The following is a 24,661-nucleotide window of genomic DNA, read 5'->3' as shown; positions in this document are numbered from 1 at the left end:
TTGTTGGGGAGAAAAGTTATAAACATACAGTACAGCACTTCAGAGTAACACTGCTAGCGATCAAAGATTTATGTAAATTTGACAAGCTGAACGCATTCTGTACTGTACAGGAGACACAGGAGACTGATTGACAATTGTCTAGAGCCAATCAGGACACAGAACACAATGCGCTGTCAGAAAAAAACAGCATGCAAAATTGCACACAAAAAAATCTTTGAAACAGCGAGGCCGCGAAAAATGAACAGCATGATGACAGCACTCACTTTCTCTGGCTGCAGCTTCTTACCTCACTCTGGGGAAGAGAGTCGTTTCACACCACAAAGCTGCTAAGTTAGACTGAGTCACTCATGCAGGTGCAGTTAGGCTGTTGTTATGTTACTGAATGAAGCTCTGGAGATGAGCAAAGTATTGAGGACTTTTTTCCTTTTTATTTGTGGTCTGAGCCAACGTTTCAGTAGCTGTTCAATTCAATTCAATTCAATTCAATTTTATTTATATAGCGCCAAATCACAACAGAAGTCGCCTCAAGGCGCTTTATATTGTACAGTAGATCGCACAATAATACATACAGAGAAAAACCCAACAATCATATGACCCCCTATGAGCAAACACTTTGGCAACAGTGGGAAGGAAAAACTCCCTTTTAACAGGAAGAAACCTCCGGCAGAACCAGGCTCAGGGAGGGGCGGGGCCATCTGTGGTGACCGGTTGGGGTGAGAGAAGGAAAACAGGATGAAAGACATGCTGTGGAAGAGAGACAGAGATTAATAACAGATATGATTCGATGCAGAGAGGTCTATTAACACATAGTGAGTGAGAAAGGTGACTGGAAAGGAAAAACTCAATGCATCATGGGAATCCCGGCAGCCTCACGTCTATTGCAGCATAACTAAGGGAGGATTCAGGGTCACCTGGTCCAGCCCTAACTATATGCTTTAGCAAAAAGGAAAGTTTGAAGCCTAATCTTAAAAGTAGAGATAGTGTCTGTCTCCCGAATCCAAACTGGAAGCTGGTTCCACAGAAGCGGGGCCTGAAAACTGAAGGCACTCCCTCCCATTCTACTTTTAAATACTCTAGGAACAACAAGTAGGCCTGCAGTGTGAGAGCGAAGTGCTCTAATAGGGTGATATGGTACTACAAGGTCATTAAGATAAGATGGGGCCTGATTATTTAAGACCTTGTATGTGAGGATTTTGAATTCAATTCTGGATTTAACAGGAAGTCAATGAAGGGAAGCCAAAACAGGAGAAATCTGCTCTCTCTTTCTAGTCCCTGTCAGGACTCTTGCTGCAGCATTTTGGATTAGCTGAAGACTTTTCAGCGAGTTTTTAGGACTTCCTGATAATAAAGAAGTACAGTAGTCCAGCCTGGAAGTAATGAATGCATGAACTAGTTTTTCAGTGTCACTCTGAGACAGGATATTTCTAATTTTAGAGATGTTGCGCAAATGGAAGAAAGCAGTCTTACATATTTGTTTAATATGTGCGTTGAAGGATATATCCTGGTCAAAAATGACTCCAAGGTTCCTCACAGCATTACTGGAGGCCAAGGTAATGCCATCCAGAGTAAGAATCTGGTTAGATACCATATTTCTAAGATTTTCAGGGCAGAGTACAATAACCTCAGTTTTATCTGAATTAAGAAGCAGAAAGTTAGCGGCCATCCAGGTCTTTATGTCTTTAAGACATTCCTGCAGTTTAACTAATTGGTCTGTGTTACCTGGCTTCATGGATAGATAGAGCTGCGTGTCATCTGCATAGCAGTGAAAATTTATGCTATGTCTTCTAATGATGCTGCCTAAGGGAAGCATGTATAATGTAAATAGAATTGGTCCTAGCACTGAACCCTGTGGAACTCCATAATTGACCTTAGTGTGTGAAGAGGACTCTCCATTTACATGCACAAATTGGAGTCTATTAGATAGATATGATACAAACCACTGCAGTGCAGTACCTGTAATACCTACAGCATGTTCTAATCGCTCTAATAGGATATTATGGTCAGCAGTATCGAACGCAGCACTGAGGTCTAGCAGGACAAGCACAGAGATGAGTCCACTGTCAGAGGCCATAAGAAGATCATTTGTAACCTTCACTAAAGCTGTTTCTGTGCTGTGATGAGCTCTGAAACCTGACTGAAACTCTTCAAATAAGCCATTCCTCTGCAGATGATCTGTTAGCTGTTTGACAACTACTCTTTCAAGGATTTTTGATATGAAAGGAAGGTTGGAGATTGGCCTATAATTAGCTAAGACAGCTGGGTCTAGAGATGGCTTTTTAAGTAAAGGTTTAACTACAGCCACCTTGAAGGCCTGTGGTACATAGCCGATTATTAGAGATAGGTTGATCATATTTAAGATTGAAGAATTAATTAATGGCAGGACTTCTTTGAGCAGTTTTGTAGGAATGGGGTCTAAAAGACATGTTGATGGTTTGGAGGAATTAATTATTGAAGTTAACTCAGAAAGATCAATTGGAGAAAAGAGTCTAACTTAACATCAATGGTACTAAAAGTAGCTGTAGATAATATTACATCTGTGGGATGATTATCGGTAATTTTTTCTCTAATGATAAAAATTTTACTTGTGAAGAAGTTCATGAAGTCATTACTAGTTAACGTTAAAGGGATTGTTGGCTCAGTAGAGCTCTGACTGTTTGTCAGCCTGGCTACAGTGCTGAAGAGAAACCTGGGGTTGTTCTTATTTTCTTCAATCAGTGACGAATAGTAAGATGTTCTGGCTTTGCGGAGGGCTTTCTTATAAAGCAGCAAACTATTTCTCCAGGCTAAATGATGATCCTCTAAATCTGTGACACGCTATTTCCTCTCCAGCTTACGGGTTATCTGCTTTAGGCTACGTGTTTGAGAATTATACCACGGAGTCAGGTACTTCTGATTTGAGGCCTTAGTTTTCACAGGAGCTACAGTATCCAGAGTCGTACGTAGTGAGGAGGTAAAATTATTAACAAGATAATCGACCTCTGTTGGAGTAGCGTTCAGATAGCTGCTGTGCTCTATGTTGGTACAGGGCATTGAAGATGATAACAGTGGGTGGATTATATTCTTAAATTTAGTTACAGCACTTTCAGAAAGACATCTACTTTGATAAAGTCTACTCTCCACTGCTGTGTAATCAATTATTGTAAATGTAAATGTTATCAGGAAATGATCAGACAGCTGAGGGTTTTCAGGAAACACTGTTAAATGTTAAGTTTCTATGCCATATGTTAAAACAAGATCTAGAGTGTGATTAAAGTGGTGGGTGGGTTCTTTTACATTTTGAGAGAAGCCAATTGAGTCTAATAACAGATTAAATGCGATGTTGAGGCTGTCATTTTTAGCATCTACATGGATGTTAAAATCACCCACAATAATTATTTTGTCTGAGCTGAGCACTAAATCAGATAAAAAGTCTGAGAAATCAGAGAGAAACTCTGTGTAAGGCTCAGGTGGACGATATATGATAACAAGTAAGACTGGTTTCTGAGTTTTACAGCTGGGGTGGACGAGGCTAAGCATCAGGCTTTCAAATGAATTAAAAGTCTGCCTTGGTCTTTCGTTAATTAATAGGCTGGTGTGAAAAATTGCTGCCACACCGCCCCCTTGGCCTGTGCTTCGAGGTTTCTGGTAGTTAGAATGACTCGGGGGTGTTGATTCATTTAAACTAACATACTCATCCTGCTGCAACCAGGTTTCTGTAAGGCAGAGTAAATCAATTTGTTGATCAATTATTAAGTCATGTACTATGTCATGCACTGTTCTGTTAACATTTGGTACTATGCGCTGTGTCTTTACTCACTGGTGTGTCTAGACTTTGTGGTTAGCCTGATTGCGCTACTGTACTTCTGGGCTCAGTCTTAGCTACCCATCAGGAGAACTGGGATATAGAATTAGCTACAAATTAGCATGTGAGAGAGCCAAAATTCCCTGGCTGGGTTACTGTTTCAGTCCGCTGAGGCATCATATTTTGTGTACAAACTGAATAATGAATACTGTTAGAGTCATTTGTTGGTTTTAATGCTATTTATATACTTTGATGTTTATTAGTTATACCAGTTGTAACCACTACCACCACTCCCTGCAGCTACCTTGTTCACCTATAACATATCACAATCTTTGATCCACAAAACATATGTATCATGAAAATTTGGAACCATGACATCTGTACTCTGAACATACATCGGTTTGTAAAGTAAATGTCAAACACCAGAGACAGAACAATGAGTAAAATATATTTTTGAGCCAACAACAGCTTAAGAATGTGAATACTTCCTTCATTTCTATCTTACACACATATGTTGAAATTTTACATGCTGTGCTAAAAATGTGAGATAACATCAAGCAGAGGAGAAATAAGCAGTCACAGGACATCAGCAAATATAGACTCCGAACACAGTGTCTTCCTGCACAACTTCATATTGCCCTCACTTTGACAAATACTTTGCACTGTCACACATGCCATTGATCCGTGGTGAGATAAATCCGCATCCCATTGTTCTTGAATGCTTGAAGTCTCCCAAGAAATGAATACCCTATGCTCAAGTGCCTCTACTAGCTCAGACCATTCCCCAAATTGCTGCCATGGCTATTTCTGGATTCTTATCACAATTCAATATCCTTATGATGCTATGCATCAGCATCACTTTTCAGCTGTAAATGCTGCTAAAATGTTTAATCACTCAGCTCAACCTGTGAAGCTCAGTAACCACTGTGATATCTCACTTTTTTTCAATATGCCCCCAGCTCTGGTGTCTGTTACTGTTAGACACCTTTACAAATGTTTTACCCACAGCTTGCATACAATGTGAGATTCCAAAGTGGATAGCTAATAGCAAATGAAGTGCATTAATTAAAGTAAATTTAGTCTTCTGGATATTAGAAGGTCGCCACAAGCTTTATAAATATTTTGCAGTTTGTTTTTAACCACCATTGCCATTAGTCATTCCCAGCTCTACCTCCTGTTGTTTTTCATGTGACTACTATGGGTATGCCACTGTGAGAGAAATATTAAAGATACACATCAGCCAGGCCCTTTCCTCCCTTGTTTCTAGGCATAGCTAATTTTTTAAGACAAATTCAAGCTTTCTTATCTTTTCACAAAATGAGCCAAATACAATTTATCTCTTTGAAGAGTAGCTGAAGGTGTTCATGTGGTATAAGACAGTAGAGACAGCCAAGTTTTCATCTCTTACAAACTGAAATATTGCGGTAGTATTTCTGTTTGGATTAGGACAAGCTTGTAATAATGTCTTCTGTATGTTATAGACTGGCTGTATGTGACATTATATCCCTTTACACATTAACTGTTCAGATTATAAAGACCTGAAAAACAAAGTCAATTCCTATTATTTGTTCTTTTGTAAAAATAGCATTAGAACTCAACACCCTTCATCTCCAGGCCCTTTATATAGTAAGATAAAGACCCAACAATATGAGATAGAGAACTCCAATGATCTCTATCTTGTATTGTGAGCACTTTGGAACTGAGATCAGGACAATTCTCTTTTAACAGCAAGAGACCGCCTGCAGAATTAAGAATCAAGGACATCAGGCCATCTGCTGCAACTTACAAGAGAAAAGCATTTCATTTTGAATAAGAGGTCAAAGTTGCAGAAAACCAAATGTGGGAAAGAGGGTGATTGTGTCCTTTCAATAACCATGAAAATTAAGTCGCCTTGACACATGTTGATGTTATTTATGCACAGGTTTGGAGGCCGCAGTGAAATTGCAGGAGGGCACATGCAAGTGTTCAGAGCTGGAAGAGAAGTGATCTAAACATAGCACCTGCTGGAAGCAGTCCTTGCAATTGAATTGCCAAATCACAACTACAGTCACCTCAAGGCGCGTTGTATTGTACAATAAAGACTATACAATAATCCAGAGAAAACCCTGACAGTCAGACGACCCTTCATAGGCGAATATTTGGCAACAATGGGAAGAAAAAACTCACATTTAACATGAAGAAACCTCTGACAGAAACAGGCTCATGGAGGGGTCATGTGTCGTGTCCAGTTAAGGTTGAAGAGAGGAAGACAGGGCAAAAAAAAAAATACAATGTGGAAGAGAGCCAGAGTTGAATAATAACTAATGATTAAACGCAGAGCGGTGTATAAACACATAGAGGGTGAAGAAGAAACAACCACTCCATCATGGGAATCCCCCAGCAGCCTGGGCCTATTGCAGTACAACTAAGGGAGGATTTAGGGTCACCTGATCCAGCCCTAATTTGGGACAGGCACATAGAGTATACTGGCTTGTGACTACCATGTTTAGATCAAGTCTAAATTATAGCTAGCATTTGCTTTTACCCTTCATGAAGACACTGGTCATACCAATGGAATTTATAAAAACATGGACACTGTGATGACAAAGTGGTTTATAAGGGATGGGAGTCAAGAACCGGTTCCCAGCAGTTCAATTCCTTGGAATTGTTAGTCTACCTGCAAATCATTTCCAATTTCTTGTTCCACTTGCGCTTGTGCTACAAACAATTGATTTCAGCTTGAGTGTCGGAGGAGGAAAATAGTGGCACAGTCTACAGTGTGGATATGGACATTACTTTACTTTTATTGCACAAAAGGGCGAGAACACAATGGTAAAATGCAAAATGCATCCAGGACTAAAACAACTAGATTGCACTGCTAACACAATAACAAGAGAAACATTATATGTTTGTCCTCATTAGGATAGGGATTTGTGTTCATTTGTGAGACTGTAGCCTCAGATTTATATTATTAAATGGTAATTATGTGACAGTGAGTTTCAGGTCATTTTACAGACAAACGTGAATGTAATGTAATGAATAATGTAAAGAATTACTTTTTCCTGGAAGTAATTAAGTAACAGAAGCCGCCAGCAGCCAATTGTGCAACTAAGGGAGGATTCAGGGTAACCTGATCCAGCCCTAACTATATGTTTTTATTAAAGAAGAAGGGTTTAAACCCTAAAAGTAGACACTCCCTCTACTTTGAAGCCCTAAAAGCAGAGGGGTGTTGTTGCGTTTGTAAATCAGGCAGCGGAGGCGACGTCTGGGTTCAACACTTTATTTTAGGCTTTACAGGGGCACTCCATCTTTGTTAACGCTCTCTACTTTCTTCTTCTCTCCTCTCTCTTACCCAGCCTCATTAGCAGCACCCCTGGTCTGACAGGGTAACAGCATGTACTAATTTGCTTCTTTTATTATAGAACCTTGTAAACACAACAGGTGTCTGTTTCCCAAATCCAACTGGGAGCTGGTTCCACAGAGGAGGGCCCTGAAAGCTGAAGGCTCTGCCTCCCATTCTACTTTTAAATACACAAGGAACCACAAGTAAGCCTGAAGGAGAAATTAGCGACATATTGATTGATTTATTTTTTGCTTTTTGTAAGCACTCAAAAATGTTGCACATCATATTATGAACAGAAAAGTAAAGAGTAAGATGTGTAGAGGCAAAGGTTGCATTTTATGTATTTATTAATGAATTATTACTTTTGTTGGAAATGTGCTGATTGTTTGATCTATCAGTAATTTATTTTGGTTCTGCTGTTAAACACTGTTGGCTCATTTAATCGCTGTTAAAGAAACATAACCATGAGTTGTTCATATTATTTTGTATGTAAAAAATGTCAGTAAGTAAAAAAAATACAAAAAACCTTGCAATGCTCCTATTACCTCCAAAAGTTGAATCTGTTCATCTGGACATAGCGTTTTGTGGGAGAAACGTTTCGTCACTCATCCAAGTGACTTCTTCAGTCTCAGCTGACTGCAGGTTTCCCCAAACCTTATAAACAGTACATTTGCATAATGACTGAAACCAGCCCACTGAAGGAACAATGGGCTGTGAGGTCAGTTCCTTAATCATAATTATGCAAATTCCCATGACCATTGATCAACAATCACTGACCAAAACCCATTGATCAAAGAACACTGATCAATGGCCATGAGTACCATTCACAGAGAGTTGGGGAATGGCTGCAATCACAGCATTGTAAGATGGCGAAAGATGTACCCTTAGGCCCCCTCCTCGATTCAGAGATGGTCTTTCCCTCTTCACGTAAATGGCCTCCTTGACTCCGCGCTCAAACCAGCGTTCCTCCCTGTCCAGGATGTGTACATCCTCATCGTTGAAAGAGTGTCCACTGGCCTGTAGGTGTAAATAAACTGCAGAGTCCTGGCCTGACGAGGTTGCTCTTCTGTGTTGTGCCATCCGCTTCGCTAGAGGTTGTTTGGTTTCCCCGATGTATAAATCCTGGCAATCCTCCTGGCACTTAACAGCGTACACTATGTTACTCTGTTTGTGTCGGGGACCCGATCCTTGGGTGGACCAGTTTTTGGCGCAGCGTATTTTGGGGTTTAAAAGCCGCAGAGACCCGGTGTTTAGAAAAAATGCGTCTCAACTGTTCCGATACTCCTGACACATATGGGATCACTACAGGTTTTCGCCTGGGCAGCGGTTGGCCTTCTCTCCTGGATCGGCTGGAGCTTTCTTTAGGTGCCTTTCCCGCTTTGACAAAAGTCCAGCTGGGATAACCACATTTACTCAGGGCCTTCTTGATGTGCTGTCCTTCTGCCTCCCTGGCCGCTGTGTCAGTGGGGATGGTGTTCGCTCTGTGTTGTAGCGTCCTGATGACACCCAGTTTGTGATCCAGTGGATGATGAGAGTCAAACCTTAGATACTGATCCGTATGCGTAGGTTTACGGTACACGTCAGCTTTTAGATGTCCCCCATTACTGATGGAAATCTCACAGTCTAGGAAGGCTAACCTGCCACTTTTCATATCCTCCCTGGTGAATTTGATGTGTTGGTCCACCGAGTTAATGTGATCCGTGAAATGTAGTACGTCCTGAGATTTGATTTTCACCCAGGTGTCATCCACATATCTGAACCAATGGCTTGGTGGTGTTCCAGGGTAGGATAGCAACGCCTCTTTCCACTTCTTCCATGTACAAATTGGCCACGATGGGTGAAGCTGGGGAGCCCATGGCACACCCATGTTTCTGCCTGTAGAACTGACCCTTGTATATGAAGTAGGTGGAATGAAGACACAGTTCCAAAAGCAAACACACTTGGTCGATGCTGAGGGTGGTCCTGTTGCTGAGGTTGGTGTCATCCTGTAATCTCTTACGGACTACCTCCAACGCTTCCGTGACTGGGATGCAAGTGAAGAGAGATGTAACGTCGTACGAGACCATGGTTTCATCTGCCTCCATAATGACATCTCTCACCTTCTCAACAAAATCCAGGGTGTTCTGGATGTGGTGTTCAGAGCTGCCCACCAGCGGGTTGAGGATCGAAGCCAGAAACTTGGAGATGTTATAGGTGACCGAGTTGATCATGCAGACAATTGGTCTTAAAGGTGCACCCTGCTTATGTATTTTCGGTAAACCATACAGACTTGGTCTGTAAATGCTCCTATTACCACCAAGACCACTTCAGATTTTACTTTCCACATCTGCTATAGTTGTTCCTTCAGCCCTTGGTATTTGTCTATTTTCTTGTACTCTTTCTTTGTGATGTTGTTTATGGCTGGGATCACCACCACTATTACAACTGTGATCTTCTGCTTCTATATCTAGTTGGATGACCAGCAGCTGCTTGTCTTTCAGGAACATGAAGTCTCACCGGAACTTTGCCTAGTAGTTGTCAACGATCTTCATCAAACTTCTAATCCATATATGGCACAAAAGGTACTGTAGACTATCCCAGTCACTCAGTTGTTCTCTCAGTGTACATTGTCCAAGCTTGCATCTTACATCCTGCCATCATCTGCTGAACTGCCTCTGGGGCACCTTTGCACATCCTACAACTCGGGTTCTATCAGCTGTGGTAGACTCTGCCTCTATGCATTTGAAGCATAGGTCCTGTTACTGTTGCTATATCATTATCAACTCTTTATTATAACTCTGATAAAAGAATATTACCTTGATAAAGAGCATGTTAATTCACGTTAGTTCACATTAATTCATGTTAATTAATGCAAAATCTTACAATGAGAAACTAACAAATGGGTTGTCTTTAAACGAAGAGGGAGATCGTGAAATGGAACTGGCATCATGGCGTTGTGTAATTAGCAAATGATATAAAAGAAAGCATAAGACAAGAGGGCTAAATGAGATGACTGATGTTTAGCTTCTAAATCACCCATCTGTTTGTGTATACATGTGCAGGTGCTCCTGTAGGACTTGGGACATACTATTTTGTCTGCAGTTATGTGCACTGGTTGGACTGATTTTGTAATTTAAGGTTTTGTTCTAATAACAGGTAAGCACATGAAATAAGCAAAGACATCCTTGGATTTCTGCTGAAGCAATTGAGGGTTCAAGTGTCTTGTATGGTTCTACATAAGAGATGAAACCACATAGCTTCACCATCTAATTGTTTATTCCACCTCGTGGAAGGAGAGTTAAAGTGACTGCTGTCACTGTTAATCCAGTGAAGGTCTGTCATCCCAATCCATTTTGGCTTTCAACATGAGACAAACAAATTAGTTGTATGAGTTCTTTCTGACAGTGAGGCATTACTTGTATCTGTTACTGAGATGCATTACTCTCTTTTTCTTTCAATCTGACATTGGGGTATCAAGCCAGCTGTCAAATAGGATTAAAGTCCTGTTAAAATTTTATATGGAGTTCATGAGCAGTGCTATTTGTAGTGAGTGGGTGAAAAGGTTTTTTGAAGAACTTATACTATAGGCCTACATATAGACCAATTATCATGCCAATCAGTTCAGTCTATGAATGTATAGGCTTTGTAACGCTTTCAGTGGAAGAAACATTTCTTCAGTGGGCTGGTTTCAGTCATTATGCAAATGTACTGTAATCTAGTCATTTTTCAATTTGTAGAACAATCACAGAATAATCCTGAAGATATCAGATACATGTAGCATATAATAATTTATATTGTGGTAATCAAAAAAGTTGATTACCAAAGCAAAATGTTATCTTACTATTTTTGGCAACCTTGAACTATGTTTGTTCATAGTCCTGTCCAGCAAAGTTAATACCAAATGTCTTTACCGGATGTTGTTGTAGGATTCTTAATTGTTCTGTTGAATTCTGAATAATTCAATTCAATTTTATTGATATAGCGCCAAATCACAACAACAGTCGTCTCAGGGTGCTTTATATTGCACAGTAGATCGTACAATAATAGATACAGAGAAAAACCCAACAATCATATGACCCCCTATGACCAAGCAATTTGGCGACAGTGGGAAGGAAAATCTCCCTTTTAACAGGAAGAAACCTCCAGCAGAACCAGGCTCAGGGAGGGGCGGGGCCATCTGCTGCGACCGGTTGGGGTGAGAGAAAGAAGACAGGATGAAAGACACGCTGTGGAAGAGAGCCAGAGATTAATAACAGGTACGATTCAATGCAGAGAGGTCTATTAACACATAGTGAGTGAGAAAGGTGACTGAAAAAGAAACACCCAGTGCATCATGGGAATCCCCCGGCAGCCTACGCCTATTGCAGCACAACTAAGGGAGGATTCAGGATCACCTGGTCCAGCCCTAACTATATGCTTTAGCAAAAAGGAAAGTTTGAAGCCTAATCTTGAAAGTAGAGATAGTGTCTGTCTCCCGAATCCAAACTGGAAGCTGGTTCCACAGAAGAGGGGCCTGAAAACTGAAGGCACTCCCTCCCATTCTACTTTTAGATACTCTAGGAACAACAAGTAAGCCTGCAGTGCGAGAGCGAAGTGCTCTAATAGGGTGATATGGTACTACAAGGTCATTAAGATAAGATGGGGCCTGATTATTTAAGACCTTGTATGTGAGGAGCAGGATTTTGAATTCAATTCTGGATTTAACAGGAAGCCAATACTGGAGAAATATGCTTTCTCTTTCTAGTCCCTGTCAGTACTCTTGCTGCAGCATTTTAAATCACTTAAATATACATTTTACTCAAAGGTCTGCCCAAACTATCATTTACACCTGAGCTTGAGATTTAACACCATCAAAAGAACTGCTCTTCTTATGATTCTGCCTGTTTTATTGCAATAGTTTGACTGTACTTGATACGCACTGTAGTCTAATAGTATCTGATGTTTGAAATCTGGGGGGCATAGACAGAATGGAAAAACATTCATGTCTGCCAAACATTCAAGTGTCAACAGGCCATTTTTTTGTTTACTTAATTCCTGTAATATTTTCTGCGATATAAAAACACTACAACCTTTGGGACTCTACCAATTAATTTTTGACAAAAGGCACACCTGGAAATCATTCCATTTGGTCATGAAGCTGGTGCAGATGGTGTCAACAGTAGGGATGGAAATCGAGAACTGGTTCTTGTAGAAAACCGTTTCCCAGTAGTCCAATTCCTTGGTTCATCTGCCTGCCTATCAATCAGCTCACTACAATCAGCTTATTTCAGTTTGCGTGCCAGAGGAGGAAAATAGCGATGCAGTCTAGAGCACAGAGATGGCCATTTCTTTTATTTTGTTTGCACAAAAAAAAGAGATAAATATTAAAGTGGAAAAGTGCATCCAGGACAGAAACAACCACATTATGCTGCTAACACAACTTCAATTCTTTGCAAGTATCTGCACAGACAGCATGCTAATGCTAAGCTAGCCAAACACCCAGAGTGAAAGCTGAGTAAATGCTGACCCCAGCATCCAGACCCTGAAATTCAACAGGTAACAAGCAGATGAGAGGTCAGGCTGCAGCCTCCCTTTCTACCGGTTTACGTTTTTAAAGCAGAATCACTGCAGCGATCGCTTTTTTATGCTGCTTTTCATGCTACACAGAGGCAGATACCTGCATTAACGTTAAGGAATATAAAAGTAAAAGACTGGAGTACATAGTATTGAATGAATGTTCATATGCCCTGAATTCACTGCCTTGAATTAAACACATTTCTTTCTGCTGTCAAGTTGGTCATTTTAACAGGGGAGTCCATGTGCACTGATTTGGTTTGGTAGTCATCTTTAAGTGCACGTCCCTTTCTATGCAAATACTTTACAAATACGTTACTGACAGATTTTTACACTACTTTTGTGAATATGATACATTCAAAAGCTGTTTTAGAACTTTTCACTATTTTGATAGAGTTTAAGCCACTGTCATATTTACTTGTCAATACGTATTTCAACAAATTGCACTTTGTTCTATTATTTAAATAAATATTGTTTGAAAACAAAAAACAACAAACTTAGAAAAATGTATCACATCAGAAACAAAGTATGATTAATTTTGATCTTTTGGGGGGGAAAAGCCTGATGCATGATCTTTAGGACTGGATATGGCTCTGTGGAAAAAGGCGATGAGAGAACTTATGTAAAAACTGACCTGAAATATTTATATAATGCAGCTTCTCTGCAGATTCGATGCAATACAAGAGTCCTGAATCAGCCATATTTATCCATAAACTAGTAGATTTACATTTAAAAAGTATAGTATGCAGTAAAGGATGGGACACCCCACAGTCTGAAAATGTACTGAAAACCTCAGTAGTTATAATGGCAGGTGGTGTCCTGCTACTACTGAAAGCTACATTTCCCACACCTGATAGTCTTTATTTGAGTTAAAATACTTTTCGCCATAAAAACCAGTGGTGCAGTCATGTTTTGTGTACCTGCTTTTTATTTAAAAAATACATTATGGCAACAACTCTGTCACTTTTATCCACATCTAAGGGTGTCACTGGGACCATTGGGAGTGTGAAACGAATCAATACAACTTACATCCCTTTAAATTACAGTGGCTTGGAGTTAGCACAAACAGTAAAGTAACATTTTTATTGACTTTTTAATGCACGAGCCATAAAACTCAGACTTGCCCCTTTCGGCGGGTCTTCGTTCCACTTTCAGATCGGCTTTACGGACGGCACTACTATCCTCACCCTAAAACTAATCTAAAAGTCAAAGCACATCCTCCACCTTTACCACTGCCCATCTGAACACAGTGTATAACCTCTTCTGTGAAAAATGTCTGCTGCATAACGCCTATGCCTCCACATGGCGCTAGTCAAAGCTGCATCCCTGATCATGATAAATGACGTTCTCGCTTCTTCTCATTTTTCTGTCTTACCTGCTGTGTTTTGTTGTATCTTTAAGGAAGAATAATGTGCAGACGAATGCAGCAAACATCAGGGATGAGCAGCTGTAGTTCAAAGGCCACAGAGAGTGCGAGCAAGGCCAAATTGTTTTAAAGAGTGACTGAGACCAACCAGACAGGAATCTATGAGTATTCTGGTCCTTGGAGGTATGTGTGCATTATTTTTTTGTTTTTTGTCTTGCCCTGTTTTGTTTGTTTGTTTTTTGGGGGGGTATCAGAAAAAGAGAAGCCAGTGTTGAAATGCCCACCTCCCTTGATCTATCCCCTCAAACAAAGACTCTCCTGATGAATTGATGAGCTCTGACACCAGTTTTAATGAGCACATTATAATGTTCGATTTGTATATTCTGGGTCAAATTGTGTGTACAATATATGACTGTGGCGGGACGTGATTGCAGATGCCTTGCAGGTGTGTCCGCCCTCCCTGCTGCACCGCAGGCCACGCCCTGCCACATAGACAAAGCAGGGTATGCTGTAGGACAGGCCTATCTTGTGATTAACAAGTCGCTACTGTATGATTGGGTGAATGATTTTCTCCATAGTCCTGCCAGATTGGATGTAACTTTTGCCATTGCTGCTTAGAAAGGATAGAAAAGGTTAACGTGCATTCGTTAAGGAAACAAATTTCTTCAAGTGTGGTCCAGTAGAAAAAACAATAGCGCTGGTGACAACACATACAGCAGGGTCACATTTCCATGAGAAAGAAAGCAGCAGAGCCTTGCTCACCTAACCCTAATTTGTTTAGCCCACTGCAATTCTTGACTATGAATGTGTGTAACACGGCACGCCTGTCTCTCCTTTATTTTGCCCACCCCACATACAGCAGGACTTTCACTGACAAACACATGGTAAGCAAGGCGTGTACGGGAAACTTATTTACATTAAAATTACTATAAGTTATTAAAAATCACAAAAACTCAGAGAAACAATGATGATGATGGAGTGTGTAGTGTAGCTGTTTTCAACATACACATTCAACATTCATTTCGGAAAGGACAAAAATATGACCAAGAACATTGGTCATACTTTTCAAACCTCATATGCTCAGGACTTCACTAGTTACTGGGTATATTCACTGTTACATTTGTTCAGTGCACGATCACCAGAACCTTTTTTATTTTTCCATTTATGTTCACTGCATGCATTTCAAAATTGAAAATCGAAAACCCGACACCTGGTTTCCCCAGTTAAGTTATAGTAGTTTGTTAGCCAGTGGGGGTGAATTTAACAAATTTTATGGAAGCCCCCAGTTTTGTTTTGTTTTAAGTTATGTAAATGTCTTGGTGCTAGGGGGTTAAATCAGAGGCTCAGGAGTTCATCTTCTCTTCATCAGAGATGTCTGTATAAAACATGGCACTTAATAAAAGATTGCAATTGAGTCATTTCTTTTAAGCAAAAGTGGCTAATAAAGCAGCATGCTGAATAACATTGCCAGAATTTGAATGTGTGAAAGTTATTCTAGAGTTCGATATCACATCTCAAAATGTGCTCTGTGGAGCAAATGATGCCTAAGGAATTTTTGGCAATAAACTGTAGACAAAGACCAGTCCCTTCAATGATATTTATAATTTTTGTTTTATAAAATTAATCTTGATACCTGAGGGAATCATTTCTTTTTGCATTTTTAGAAATAATCTTGAATGAACTTGAGGGAACAACATGATTGTTAAGGAGCCTGAAAATTAAAGGACAGCTTCCTGTTTGGTGCTATAGTTCCTGATCCTGGGATTTGCACGGTGTATGTCTCATTGAAAAATCCATAAGCATAGCATCTGTCACATCTGCATGCATGCAAGAGTCACATCATCTGTTATAGGCCCTCCTGGGGCTACTTACAGTAATCTTCCAATAAAGCCTTCAGGCAGTCCAGCTATCAAACACTCTCACTGCCAGTTTGTTTATGGATTTTCAACATGTTCACTTGAAGAAATTAAGGTTTATCCCCACAGGACGTTCAACATTTGAATTACTCAATACTTTCTGACACCTGTGTCACGAGGACAGTGCCTCCTGCACTCAGAGTATCCTGGCTAGCTTGCTCACTGAAAGCAAAAAATATATAAATAAAGATGCCCAATAAATATGAAAATGCACCAACGATGTGCTTTGCGAACTCCCTGCAGGTGAAAATGTGTTTTGTAAAACCTCAGCCTCATGTCTTGCATGATAAATGGCATCACTCCATATACCCTCTGCCGAAAAGGCAGCGAGCAGTAATAAGAATACAGTAAGTAGTGCCATTCATCCTGTGCTTGGAAGAGCACATTTCAAACACTACACGCCAAGAGTAGCCGTATTCTGCAAATGGAGTTCACCTTCTACAAATAATTGAAAGGTCCCGGCATTCAAGGTAATAGAATTGTCTTCTTTTTAGATGTTGCTGAGTGGGGCCAAACAGAGAAACGAAAGACCCATGGAGTTACATTATGCTGTCTCTTCATGCATTTTCTTTTCTATTTTATATAGGAACATTTACACATGAAGCATTCTGACAGCGGCCACTAGTGCAAAGTGTTCATGTCAGTCTAAGTGAAATTCAAACAAAACCAGAGCTGATGTGCTCTAAAAAAATCAGCATTAGAAAAGTTGCAGTGAAGCACAGGAAATCTGTGTTCAAATAATAAGTGATAAATAATGACTGACTTCACTTCAGTCGGCAACTCAACAGTTCATGTTTGAGTTGATCATTTATGCTCCCATAGAGCACGATGAAGTCACCCATAGAGTCCTTGAAGTAAAACGCAAATATATTTTGAGAAACTTGTGTTAACTGGTGGTTCCTGGAATACCTCAAGATCAGCATTCAGGCAATTTTAGAGCCAATGAAGATGATTTAGCCAGGCAACAGAACCGTTCTGATTTGGCATAGGTAGAGTGCCTTGAAAAAGTACTAACACAGCTTGAACTTTTCCACATTTTGTCACATTACAACTACAAACCCAGAAGAAGCTTATGTGTAAGTTCATTGAGAAAGATCTGTAATCAGTCATTTGCCTGTTTTCCTCAGTGTTTCCTCTGTTGCTTGTCTTTTCTTTACATCACTGCCACTTTCCCACGCTGTCAATGTCGATACTGATAACATTACTCTAGTCCATTCATCTTTGAGCCTACCTTCTTTGAGCCAATCAGCCTCCATTTTGCATGGTTTAAATATGTGCTCTCTATCATTCTCTCTTTCAGACTCTGATTCGTACAACCCACCTCCTCCCCATCTCCACCTCAGACACCTCAGCCAGTGCTCCATCCAAGCTTCAGTCTTCATCTTCATCATCTTCACCACCACCAATGTCTAGACTCCAGGGGCTGCTGTCCTAAAATCTTTCAACGCTAGGATGACAATCTGCCATGATGGGTCATCAAGGTCTATTCACCAAATAATTTATCTATCCCAGTAAGTGGAAGGAAAGTGATACATGGCATTTATTTTTTGTACAAAATAAATTTGAAAAGTGTGGTTTGCATTTGTATTCAGTCGCATTTACTCAGATACCCCTAAAATCTAGTGCAACCAATTACCTTCGGAAGCCACGTAATCAGTAAATAAAGTCCACCTGTGTGTACTTTGATCTCAGTATAAATCCAACGGTTCTGTGAAGGCCTCAGAGGTTTGTGGGAGAACATTAGTGAACAAACAGCATCATAAATACCAAGGAACACACATCAGGGATAAAGCTGTAGAGAAGTTTAAAGCAGGATTAGCTTAGAAAAACATATCACAATCTTTGAATGTGTCATGGAGCAATGTTCAAGCCATCATCTGAAAATGGAAAGAGTATGGCACACCTGCAAACCTACATCCTACCCACCTGAATTTACAGGTCACGGGCAAGAAGAAGCAGCTGAGGGGTCCATTGCAACTGTGGTGGAGCTACAGAAACTCATAGCTCAGGTGGGAGAGTCAAGCCACAAGATAAGAATTAGTTGTGCACTATACAAATCTGGCTTTTAAGGAAGAGTTGCAACAAGAAAGCCAATTTTGAAAGAAAGCCCTAAGAAGCCCCATTTACAATTTGCCACAAGCCATGTAGGGGAACACAGCACACATGCTGCACAGGTGTTCTGGTCATGTTAGACCAGACTTGAACTTTTTGGCCTGCATGCAAAACACTATGAGTAGTGGAAACCTAACACTTCACATCAACCTGAACACACCATCTCCACTGTGAAACATGGAGGTGGCAGCATCATGGTGTGGGACTGCTTTTCTTCACCAGGGACAGGAAAACTAGTAAGAGTTGATGGAAATGGATGGAGCTAAAGATGGACAATCCTCGAAGTAAGCTTTTTGGATGCTGCAAAAGACTCAAGACTGCAAGACAACGACCCTAAACATAGATCTACAAAGAACTTGTTCAGCTCAATGCATATTCACATGTTAGAATGGGCCAGTCAAAGTCCACACCTAAATGCTGTTGCTAATCTGTGGCAAGGCTTGAAAACTGCTGGTTACGTGTGCTCTCCATCCAATCTGACTGAACTGGAGGTATTTTACAAAGAAGAATGAGCAAAATTTGGAGCCTCTAGTTGTGCAAAGCTGGTATAGACATGGCCTAAAAGACACGCAGCTATATTTGCATTGCATTGACTCAGGGTGGCTGAATACAAATGTACTCCACCCTCTTTCATTTTTTTATTGTAAAACTTTCTCTATAATTATGTGATACTTTGTGTTAGTCTTTCAATAAATTCCCGGTAAAACACATTTAGGTTTGAGGTGGTGCATGTGACAAAATGTGGAAAAGTTAAATGGTAAATGGTAAATGGCCTGTATTTGTATAGCACTTTACATAGTCCCTAAGGACCCCAAAGCGCTTTACACGTTCAGTCATCCACCCATTCGCACACACATTCACACACTGGTGACGGTAAGCTACATTGTAGCCACAGCCGCCCTGGGGCGCACAGAGGCAAAAGTTGATGGGATAGTAATAATTTTTTTAACCCTTAGATGCACACGTGGGGTCAAAAATGACCCCAGGGGTTGTTTTTCTTCAAAATCTTTAAAATGCAAAGTTGTAATATATTCATATTCCAGGTATTCCTCAAAAAATATGTTTGTAACATGAGGCCAGTTGCATTTTTATTTATTTTTTCATTAATTAAAAAAAAATGCAGTTTTTGTATCACTACCCCACTCTTCCACAAGTGGGGTCAAAAATGACCCCAAGCAGTTCCTATGGAATCTTCTATGAAACTTTCATTCTTAGCGACTCTGACTGTCCCACTTACACTTCTGATGGATCAAGAATTAATTTTTACACAGTAACATGCATGATTTATAGTCAGGGCTGCACATAAGTGGTCCTCAGGTGTGCATTTGCTGTCAAAATAAAAGTATTCCCAGAAATTCAGAGAATACGCGCTTCTCTTGCGGTGGAAGAACACCAAAGTAATTGCTTACGGAGCTTGCTTGTTCGACATCTTTAAGAGTTCTGAACAAATGTCTGTCCTCCTCCAGAACATCTAATGTACGCAAATGAGCGTTCCAACTTCTTATCTGGTGCGCGTCTTTTATTTTGACAGCAAATGTGCACCTGTGGACCATTTATGTGCAACCCTGTTTATAATTTCCTGTGCATTTCAAACATTGTCCTTTCTGATGTTTTTTTTTTAATATTTAAAGTAACATGGCTGCTATGAGGCCAGCTAGGATCCCTGTGGACCTTGCCCTACAAATGATCCAGGACGGATGGGATGAAGAGCCCATCGGAGGCATTGACTCAGAATCTGACATCTAAGATATAGAGGACCCAGACTATTGTCCCCCCCACTGAACAAGGCCAGTCAGATGCAGAGGAGTCCTCTGATGAGTCCTCTGAAGAGGAAATGGATATTGAGTCTAACAGAATGAGCCCCTCTTACTGCTCTAGCCACAATATTCTGAATTAGTCAGCCAGGACTTGCACCTGGGTTTAGTACTGTCTCCCCAATAGATGCATGGAAGATGTTCATGTCTGATAATATAATAGAAGATGTGCTGACATGCACAAACATGGAGGCACGAAGAGTCGCCACAGACAGGGGAAAAGAGTGGAAAAATGTAATCAAACATGAGCTCCTGGCCTTCATTTGACTGACCATTCTTGCAGGAAGTGAGAAGAACTGGGATGTACCAGTTGGTGTGTTTTTGGGAGTCCTCTGCATAACCCATAGTACAAGGCCACTATGTCAATTCAAAGATTTAAAGATATTCAACGTTTCTTGCACTTTGATGACAAGAGGACCAGAGCCTACCGACTAAAAACAAACCACATGGCAGCTTTCCGCTACATATGGGGCCTGTTCCTGGTCAACTGCAGGCAGAAATTCATCCTCAGTGATTGTGTTACAGTGGATGAACAACTTGTGCCTTTCAGAGGGAAGACCCAGCTTCTGCAGTATATGCAGAGCAAGCATACAAAAGTGATACAAGTGATACAAAAACTGCAATTTCTTAAAATTAATGAAAAAATAAATAAAAATGCAAAGGGCCTCATGTCACAAACATGTTTTATGAGGAATACCTCAAATATGAGAATGTTACAACTCTTCGTTTTAACACTAGGTTTACTATCCTGCGCAAATTTGCGTAACTTCCCTAAACCCAATACCCCCTAGAATTACTGGCTTTTTTATTTTCTGGTGCAAGTCCCGAGGTGTTAAGCACCCCTGCTGAGATTTTCACAGGTCGTCAGCTTGTTTCTCCTACAGCTTTTGTTGTGCAAACCACCCATTGTCCTTGAGGCCTGGCACATTTGCATTTGCTCACTCAGAGTTGCTCAGATCCAAGGCAGGCCAAGCCTCTGTGTTACAACTTTCAGAAATGCCTGATAGAAATGCTTCAACTTACTCATGAGATTTTGACCACATTTTTTGCGGAAGTCACAACTATACTGAATGCACGACCGTTGTTGCCAGCTGCAAGAAATGCTTGGTAGGGAACAGCTGTTCCCTACCAAGGTTCGTTCAAAGTTTGAAAGACTTTGAAATAAAACAGACTTAATGTACCCATATATTGTGAATGTCTGTCTTTTGTATGTAGGTTGTAACACAGAGGTTTGGCCTGCCTTGGATCTAAGTAAACAAATGCCAATGTTGCACAAACACACACACACACACACACACACACACACACACACACACACACACACACACACACACACACACACACAAAATCTGCATTTATTTGTCCCACAAGTGGAAAATCTGCATTGTCATTGCAAAAAGTGGACAGAGCACAGTATAGAAAGTGCACTATACAAACAATCTGGAAACATAAATATGGACACGTGTATTCAAAAATATTGGTGTATGTTATATATATATATATATATATATATATATATATATATATATATATATATATATATATATATATATATATATATATATATATATATATAGATAGATGTGTCTGTGTGTATAACTAGACTTTATGCTTTAAGTTCATGAACTTATGGCATTCATTTCAATCCTGTTTGTAAGAGCAATCATGTGTCCTGTTGGTGCCATTGTGGATTGCTGGTCAGAAAGTTTTCTGGTGCCACTAATCAAGAGACAATGCCCGAGATAGATTCATTTCAATTATGCAACACCTTCGATTTGATGACAGGGACATGCGGGCAGAACGGGTGAAAACAGACAAATTTGCAGCGATCTCCGACATCTGGACACGCTTCAACGAGAACTGTGCTAAGAGTTTCACTCCAGGGGAACACATGACCATAGATGAACAGCTGTTCCCTACCAAGGTTCGTTGTCCATTCACCCAGTATATTGCAACCAAGCCAGACAAATTTGGGATCAAGTTCTGGATGGCCACAGATTTGGACACCAAATATGTCTGCAGTGCATCTCCTTACTTGGGAAAGGACCCCAGTCGTCAGAAGGGAGAGAGGCTGGCAGAGAACGTGGTCATGAAACTGATGGAGCCGTTTTTGGATGATGGAAGAAATGTCACAACGGACAATTTCTTTACTTCACTGTCACTGTCGCACAGACTGCTGCAGCGCAAAACAACATTACTGGGCACGGTGAATAAAGTCCGGCGTGAACTTCCTCAACTTGCAAAAGATACTGCAAAGCGAGAGGTATTCTCCACTTCAGTGCTTAGAAGTGGCAGTGTGTCCTTGACAATTTATGCACCTAAAAAAAACAAGACTGTGTGTGTTCTAAGTTCCATGCACCAAGGCGTGACGATCGGTGACGGCAGAAAGAGGAAACCCAACACGATCACAGACTACAACCACATGAAGGTATGTGAATGTGTGTACAATTTACACCAGTGCTACAATGTTTTCTGATGTGTGCTATACAGGCCTATAGAAAAAACATATACTCATGACTCTCTCGCTCTGCTTTTACAGTGTGGTGTAGACGTGTTGGACCAAATGGCACGGATGTATTCTGTAAGATCAGCAACACGCAGGTGGCCAGTAGCGGTTTTCTACAATATGCTGGACCTGGCGGCAGTGAATGCCTACATTTTGTACAAGGCATGTACAGGGTGGACAGGCAAAAGAAGATTGTTTCTGAGTCTTCTAGCTCAGCAACTTGTTGCCGATTCATGCAGCACAAGGAAATCTTAGCACAGAGGCAGGCTGCTGCAGCTGCTGTGCCAGGGACTGTAAAGACAACGCAGTGCCAGGTGCAAGAGAGCTGCAACAGGAATCGCAGCAGATTTACCTGTGCAACATGTCAGAAGTTCACCTGTGCCAAATGCAGGGATGATGGACACTGGGTCTGCAAACCCTGTAAAGTTTGAAACACTTTGAAATAAAACAGACTTGTGTACCCATATATTGTGAATGTCTGTCTTTTGTATGTAGGTTGTAACACAGAGGTTTGGCCTGCCTTGGATCTGAGTAAACAAATGCCAATGTTGCGCACACACACACACACACACACACACACACACACACACACACACACACACACACACACACACACACACACACACACACACACACACACACAATCTGCATTTTTATTTGTCCCACAAGTGGAAAATCTGCATTGTCATTGCAAAAAAGTGGACAGAGCACAGTATAGAAAGTGCACTATACAAACATTTTATATATATATACATATATACATATTGTATATATATATATATACATACACATAGTTATACACACAGAGACATCTATATCATATATACACACACACACATATATATATATGTATGTATATATATATATATATGTGTGTGTGTGTGTGTGTGTGTGTGTGTGTGTGTGTATATATGATATAGATGTGTCTGTGTGTATAACTAGACTTTATGCATATTATATAAGGTGTGGCTATATAAATATATATGTACAACTCTGTGTATATATGTTTATGGACAGGCATGCAGGCAGGTAAGGAAGGAAAGCAGCCTTGCAGGAAGGAAAAACTTGAATCTCTCATGGTTAGGGGTTGGGGAGGTGTGTTTGCACAACAAAAGCAGGAGAACAATGGAGCTGACGACCTGTGAAAATCTCAGCGGGGTGCCAAGAGGTGTTAAGGTCGGGGGGAATTTACGCAAATCTGCGCAGGCCAGTAAATCTAGTAGTAGGGACTTGCACCAGGGAAAAAAGGCTCAGTAATTCTAGTGTTAAAGATTTTCAAGAATAACAGCCGAGTTTATAGCAAAATGCATTGTTTCTATTTGGGGTCATTTTTGACCCCACTCGTGGAAGAGTGTAGGTATTGGTAGGTTGTGCATCCAAGGGTTAAAGGCACTGTAGATACGGTGAGCAGAAGTTGGTAAGTTGTTTCTTATTCCCAGGAGTTAAAAAGCAACATTATCACTGTCTTCAAAAGGAGTGGTGATTAGGGCCACCTGGCAAACTAACATTTGGGTCTGTTTTTGGTCTCTACCAAATCCTGAAGAAAGTGTCTGGCTCTAAGCTTTTAATAGATCCCCTGTGTTCACAACTAGCTTCAAACTCTCTGCAATTTGCTGTTAGAAAAGTGTTCTTGAATAAATTGACACATGCTGTAACTCTAGCATATCTGTGCTAATGGATTAAAGAAAAAAAAAGAATCCTGAAGTGAGCAGATGATGTTTTGCAATCATGATTCATGCAAAACACGAACATTTTGCAAACGCAGCAACATCATTTTCAAAATGTTTTTGTGTGTTGGGCAGTGATCGTGACAGTGACAGCTGATAAACGTAAAACCACACAGGTGCAGCCACAGCAGCTACTTTTGCTTGGTGTATATCTTTTTAGGCCCTTGCCTATAATTAAAATGTCTCTTGTTGCCCTTTGCATCTGGCTGTGCTCCTTCTGTTACAGCTCACTTGCTTTCTACCCAGGGTGTGCCGTGCATGCTTGGTGGGAATCCTAAGGAATATAAAAGGTATGGTTTTGGAAAAAGCTGCTCTCCTTGGACCCTTGGGACTTGCTGATATGCTGGCCACTGGCCCAAATACAGTAAATAGTATTGGTGGTAGTCCAACTGTGTGGTTTTGTACATTCATTTGAGCACAAATTGCAGTTTCAGCTTATTGCAGTAGTGATGTCTTTTGATTGCTTGATTTAGTCTTTTCCCCCTTTTTAAAGCATTGGCTCCATTCTAAAAACTGGAGAACAGTTAAATGAGGATAAATGATCTCACTGTTTTTTACATTTTATTTCAAATGTACCTGATACAC

Source organism: Oreochromis aureus, linkage group 12, assembly GCF_013358895.1.
Source record: "Oreochromis aureus strain Israel breed Guangdong linkage group 12, ZZ_aureus, whole genome shotgun sequence".
In the NCBI taxonomy this organism is placed as follows: Eukaryota; Metazoa; Chordata; class Actinopteri; order Cichliformes; family Cichlidae; genus Oreochromis; species Oreochromis aureus.
This window is presented reverse-complemented; position numbering follows the sequence as displayed.